The sequence below is a fragment of the Macrobrachium rosenbergii genome, chromosome 27 (assembly GCF_040412425.1).
Source record: "Macrobrachium rosenbergii isolate ZJJX-2024 chromosome 27, ASM4041242v1, whole genome shotgun sequence".
Classification (NCBI taxonomy): Eukaryota; Metazoa; Arthropoda; class Malacostraca; order Decapoda; family Palaemonidae; genus Macrobrachium; species Macrobrachium rosenbergii.
This window is the reverse complement of record NC_089767.1, coordinates 33964509-33972008: the sequence shown is the minus strand read 5'-3', so window position 1 is coordinate 33972008 and position 7500 is coordinate 33964509.

The following is a 7500-nucleotide window of genomic DNA, read 5'->3' as shown; positions in this document are numbered from 1 at the left end:
CCTATTCGGCGACTGGAATCCGCGCCATTATTAGTTGTATTGGCCTAAGACACACAATCACTGCACGAGCTTACTCCTGTAGTCTTTATTTGGTCAATAATGAAAGGCTTCATCGCCCGGGTCTGGCGTAATTACCTTGTGGGGCTTCATGTACAGTCACATCTCTCATGAAGTGAGAGCCGTTGCAAAAGCAATATATACAAGTCACCCTTAATCACACTTACGAGAATAAGGCGTCTCTACTACTACTACTATTTCTGCCATTTGACAACGGCAGTTTCCAGCTGACTGCAATTACTTGTGATTGATGAGTTTTGTAACAAGTAGGATTAATTGCAGCAGGTGTAGATAACCTGCAGACCCCTTATAGGAAATCTGTACTTGGTATCGCTTGACATGAAGAATGAAATGTCACCCCGTTGTTTGCCACTAAATCATTTTGATAAATGATGGTTTCGTTTTGTTTTCATTTCCTACGCTCCTTTCGTGACAGTGTTCAAGTCATGTCAAGTTCTGAGGTATCTGTGTGTTTGTTTGCACGCGCACACATTTAGGCCTATGTATATAAGAGTGTTTTACAATTGCCTATTTATGCCTAAATTGACCTGATATATTTTATGTACTGTATGTACATGGTAACTTCATAGCAAGCTCTAAGTTCATTGTGTGTGTTCGTGTGCGTGCGCACATATTTAGGCTTATGTCAACATTATAGTTTTGCAATTTCGTATTTGTTTAACGTACATGACTGGATAGGCCTATATTATGTACGTGTTCGTACAATATGATTGTTTTACAATTGCGTATTTATTTGTACAGTAACATGATAGGCCTCTATTTTATAAGAATACATACAGAACACATAAGTCAGGGCACTGCACTTCAAAACGCGAGTCAAGTAATACTGTGTTGACCTCTTGCCATTCCAAACTTGAGTATAAAACAGAAATAACGTTTTAAAGCCCTTTAAAGAGTTTTTTATGTTTGCAGTAACCCCATGTTTTTTCTTTCTCTTGAAAATGAATGAGGAAAAGCAGCATTTTCTGCCGAAACCGGTTTCCAAATATGATAATCGTGGGAACATTTCGCAAGTACTTAAGCAAAATTGACGCCAAAACACTTAAGGATTCGTTGGCCTCTTCTGACATTGCATAAGTGACGAAGGAACATTCAACTTTGGGCTGCGCTCTCTCTCTCTCTCTCTCTCTCTCTCTCTCTCTCTCTCTCTCTCTCTTTTATGTTTTATGTTAGTCACTGGGGTTATTTGTTTTGGTGTTCAAATCACCGAGTGTTGATTCGTTTGGCTTGTCCACTCATTTGAAGTGCAACAATCTCTCTCTCTCTCTCTCTCTCTCTCTCTCTCTCTCTCTCTCTCTCTCTCTCTCTCTCTCTCTCTCTCTCTCTCGATTTCCAAATCGCAGTGTTGTTTCGTTTTTCTACATACGTCTCTCTCTCTCTCTCTCTCTCTCTCTCTCTCTCTCTCTCTCTCTCTCTCTCTCTCTTTCGATTTCCAAATCGCAGTGTTGATTCGTTTGGTTTGCTCACTCGTTTGAAGTACATGCGTCTCTCTCTCTCTCTCTCTCTCTCTCTCTCTCTCTCTCTCTCTCTTTCGATTTCCAAATCGCAGTGTTGATTCGTTTGGTTTGCTCACTCGTTTGAAGTACATGCGTCTCTCTCTCTCTCTCTCTCTCTCTCTCTCTCTCTCTCTCTCTCTCTCTCTCTCTCTCTCTCTCTCTTTCGATTTCAAATCGCAGTGTTGATTCGTTTTGGTTTGCTCACTCGTTTGAAGTACATGCGTCTCTCTCTCTCTCTCTCTCTCTCTCTCTCTCTCTCTCTCTCTCTCTCTCTCTCTCTCTCTCTCTCTCCCCATAGTACTTTACTTATATATACACACACACACACATATATATATATATATAGTATATATACATATATATATATATATATATATACATATATATATATATATATATATATATATACATATATATATATATATATATATATATATATATATATATATATATATATATATATTCTGAAAGGACTGACAATTGACTGGTGGCCTTACCTAGGCCTGTCCTGAACAAAGTCGATAAATTTGAGTTAAAAGGAATTTCGGTTAGTTTTATTCAGTTGCACCAGACAGAGACTAATTGTCTGATCTTTGTGATGAATTTTTCTCACTATGATTTTTGAAAAGACTTTCCAATATAATGTTTAGAAGATACTTTCAGCATAATGTTTTGAAAAGAATTTCCAATATAATGTTTAGGAGATACTTTCAATATAATTTTTTGAAAATACTTTCAATATAATGTTTTGAAAAGACTTCATATAATGTTTTGAAGATACTTTCAGTATAATGTTTTGTAATACTTTCAATATGAATCAGACAGAGGTGAAATAGATGACAGAGTTAATACAGTAGAGTTGGTGTGTAAGTCAGACTCTTGAGAGAGAGAGAGAGAGAGAGAGAGAGAGAGAGAGAGAGAGAGAGAGAGAGAGAGAGAGAGAAATGCTTGCTAATTGTAAACTAGAGTGGTATCTAGCAACAATAAGTGATTTATGAAAGAGAGCAAATATATCGTTCAAACTCAGGAGGTGGAGAGAGAGCCTACACTTTACTTTCTCATTGTAAACTATAATGGTATCTAACAGCAATAATTGATTTAATGATTGGGATCAGTCTAGTGAGCGAGGGTTGAGGGAGCAGTTATATAATTCAACGCCAGAGAGAGTGAGAGAGAGAGAGAGAGAGAGAGAGAAACATCGGCACTTCCATCAATTTTGCGGCCGCGAGGTCACACCACCTTGGGTCGCCTTATTCAAAGCTACGACGGTGTTGCTCTGTGACCTTTGACCTTTTGGGGTTAGTATTAGGAGTAGGGGAGGGAAGGTGGTGTTGGAGAGAGGTTTGCGTGGGGTTATGCATATTAGAATAATGATATATACGTCCACAAAAGGTTGCCGTGAGGACCGGAAGTGCTCTATTATGTTTTTTTTTTTTTCGGTGGTTCCTATCGTGGGAAGAATTGGTTGAAGGGGTGGAATTATTTCGAGAGAAATTGATTGAAGTTTTTTTTTTTTATTAAGTATCACAAGTGCAGTTCGATTGGGTAAAGGTTTATTACAGCTTTTATATATTGTTATTTTTAATCAGTGTATTTTGATAGGTTAGAGTTAGACATTCTTTGTTTATTGATAATTCTATATTTGTCCTCGTGAGTCATTGATACACACACACAATTATGTTTATATATACATACATTATATACATATATATGTACAGTATATATATATACACAATCAGAAATTACACTTAACACATAAATATATATAGTACCTCCACTGAAGTCCTGTAATTACTCTGGATGAAAATAGGGGTTCCTGATGATGTAATTACCGATAGCTGAACGCAAATTACTTAGGTAGACCTGCATTTGGTAAAGGTAACTCACGTAATTCTTTTACGGCCCTGTAATTGAGCATATGTGCGCCATGTGGGTGTCTGTATTTTAAGATATATTATGTGCATGCGTTTGTTTGTCTAGTATACGAATCTGTTTATGGTTAAGTTCGTGTTTGTGCATTGATTACATACATAATTTTTCTCTTGATCAAGCATATGCGTTTGTTTGCGCGTGCGCTCATCCTTACGTGCGTTTGTACATGTTCCATACAGGAGGGGAATATATTCTTCTCAATCAGGCACACCCGTTTGTGCATGCGTATATTTGTACGTAAATGCGTCTTCCATAAAGGGTAGGCGTATATTCCTCTCAATCAGGCACGCCTGTTTGCGCATGCGCATATTCGTACGTGCGTTTGTACGTGTTCCATACGGGGGGGCCAATATGCGGTTTAAAAGGTCGTTGGACCTTGAGTGGTAATTTGCTTTTGTGCAACGTGAAAATCAGTCGTTTCCTTTGCTCGTTTTTTTCTTTTTTTAGTAAAAAAAAAAACTGTTCCTTCTACTCATAATAAGGATAATAACAGTAATGGTTTCCGAAGTCCTGAAACGCAGCGTCGCGGGGTTTATAATAACCTTTCCAAATCTTTTTTTAGGAATAAAAGTGATGTAGCTGGTGCGTGGTTCAGTCCTGATTACCCTTTATCCTTGTTTGCCTTATTTCCGTCTGTAATTTCAACAGTTGCAAAGGTAGTAATCCGAAATTGTCAGCGTAACAGTAGAGCGAAATCTCCAAGGCGCCACCCAAGTCACTGCATTCCCCCCAACCCTCCCCCCTGGACATAGATCAAACCAAATTAACTGATTTCCCTTTATCCTCAGTAGCTCTATATCCTTCAGTAATTTCAACAGTTTCAAAGATAATTATCCGAAATCGGAAGTCTCTGAGGCGCCACCTATGTCACTGCATTTCCCCCTAAGCAAGGCCTCCCCGCCCCACCTTTAACAAACTTAAAACAAATTGCCAACGTAACGTTAGAGTAAAGTCTCTAAGGCGCCACCTAAGTTACAGCAATCTCCCTGAACATCCCCACCGCGCCTTAACAAACTCAAACAAAATTAAATTATTCTTTTTAACCTTGTTCGCTTTATTTCCTTGAGTAATTTCAATAGTTTCAAAGGTAGTAATCCGAAATTTGCAACGTAACAGTAGAGCTTAGTCTCCAAAGCGCCACCTAAGTCACTGCATTTCCCCCCTAAAACCCACGCTTAATAAAGATTAAGGACAAAAAATAACAGTTTACAGTCGGCCCAGCAAAACCCACTAAAATGGATTGTAGTGTTTTCGTGATATCTTAATTATTATCAATATTTTAAAGGTTAAATGGCAGTTGTGGGGAGCTGTGGGTAGATTTTTCAAAAACTCTAATAATAATAATAATAATAATAATAATAATAATAATAATAATAATAATAATAATAATAATAGTTTCGTTGAAAAGAATGGCACTCAACGAAATTTGCCTTAGAAAGAGTCTTCTTCTAAGATAATAATAATAATAATAATAATAATAATAATAATAATAATAATAATAATCGGTTTAGTTAAATTAAATGGGGAAAAAATCCCCCAACGAAAAGAGCAAGTAATTTATAATCCCTTGCTTCAAAATGTAAGAACATGAAGAATTATTTTTTTCCTACATGGGGTGTAATTACCGATTAGCAACTGTAGTGTTACAGTCTCTGTAAGATTATAATTCAATATCCAGATTATACCGTGGTTTATAATCCAAATCTCTCGCCCTCTCTTGCAAAAAGTAATTAGTGAACTATATTTTATAATCATTCATTTTTTTATTTCATGCTGAATACAAAAAATATGTAGCTTAGTTTATTTTCATTTATGCCTTGAGAGAGAGAGAGAGAGAGAGAGAGAGAGAGAGAGAGAGAGAGAGAGAGAGAGAGAGAGAAAAGAAAATTGAGGGACCATTATCACATCAAATTGTAGTGAATGGTCTCCCATACTTCCCTGCAATTGCAGGTTAGAGCCATCTATTACCGCAAATGGCCACTGTATGGGAGAGAGAGAGAGAGAGAGAGAGAGAGAGAGAGAGAGAGAGAGAGTTGGGAGAAGGGGGCGTGACCTCTTTTCAACCCGTAACTCTGTTTATCTCTCAGGTAAAAGGTCGGGCAGGTAAGGGCAAGAGGGTAGGGTGGGGGGGAATTGATATTAATGTTGCTTTCCCACAAATCATAACGGTGATGTGTAGGGTAGGGGCTTTGCGTTCTCATACCCCCCTCTCCTCTCTCTCTCTCTCTCTCTCTCTCTCTCTCTCTCTCTCTCTCTCTCTCTCTCTAGATAGTTGGTCTATAGTTTTAACGTTATTTTTTGCTCTCTCTCTCTCTCTCTCTCTCTCTCTCTCTCTCTCTCTCTCTCTCTCTCTCTCTCTCTCTCTCTCTCCTCAGATTCATTCATCTCAGTATGCCTAGCTGATGTTATTTCTCTCTCTCTCTCTCTCTCTCTCTCTCTCTCTCTCTCTCTCTCTCTCTCTCTCTCTCTGCTTAGTGTAGTTAGAAGGTAAATTCAAGAATAAAAACAACAAATCCGCCAATTTAGGAAGGCAAAATGAACCACTTTATACAAATATAGTGTTTGAGTGTGTGCGTGTGTATGTATGCATATCTACCGCGCATGCGTATACCTTCCAGGCACCTGGAATTTAATGACGGTGTGACAGGTCATTTGACCAGGCCAGGTCGCGTTGTAAATACAGAGGACCTTCGCCGATCTCGTGCATATTTAGGTGGGATGATGATGTCGTGTGTTCTGTGTCTCTGTCTTCTTGGAAAACTCTCTCTCTCTCTCTCTCTCTCTCTCTCTCTCTCTCTCTCTCTCTCTATATATATATATATATATAATATAGTCGGTCCATTTATAGTTTTATATATATATATATATATCTATCTCTCTCTCTATATCTCTATCTCTATATATATCTATATATATATATATATATATATATATATATATATATATATATATATATATATATATATATATATATATGTATGTGTGTATATATAGATAGATAGATAGATATGTATATATATGCATATATACATACATATATACATATATATGTATACTTGTATATATAATATATAGCCTATATATATATAAATACATTCATATACATAATAGTATATAATATAAATTTATAATATATATATATGTGTATGTGTATTATTATATATATATATATATATATATATATATATATATATATATATATATATATATATATATATAGAGAGAGAGAGAGAGAGAGAGAGAGAGAGAGAGAGAGAGAGAGAGAGAGAGAGTGTGTAGCCATACGCTTAATACCGCATCATCTCCTAAACGCAATCCATCCATCTAACCAGTAATTAACAAGACCGTCTAATACGAGGCCACGAAGCCGCCCATCACGAATAAGGTCGAGAAGAAGCAGCGTGGGCGTGGGCGTGCCTTTCGACGGTGCATAGTAGATGTGGGCGAAGTGAGAAGATCCCCCACGCCTACCACCTGGGGCGTACTTGGCACGAATCCATCTATGTGTCTTGGAGAGCTATGGCGTGGGTGACTGTCGTACCGTTAATAGGCGTATGTGTGTTTGTGTGTGTAGTTGAGTGATTGATGTAAACTGGGTGTATATTCCCCTTTTTTTCCTCAAGGCTCCATTTTTCAATAGGACTTTTACAAAGCAATAATTTTAAATATACTGTTAAATACATTTATACATACAGCGTATGACTTTTGTTTATGTCCATTCCATAATGGGGATTAATACACAGATGCTTAATAGGCTTTTAGAAAGCAATGCCTTTAGAGGTACCGTTATATACATTTGTATAAAAATCGTATGACTTTTATATATGTCTGCGCCACAAGGGAAATTAACACACACATGCTTAAAATTCTATTAGAAAGCAATAGTTTTAAACATGCCGTTAAATACATTGATACACGCACCGTATGACTTATGTATATATCCATCCCACAAGGGATATTAATACACAGATGCTTGAATTGCTTATGTAACAGA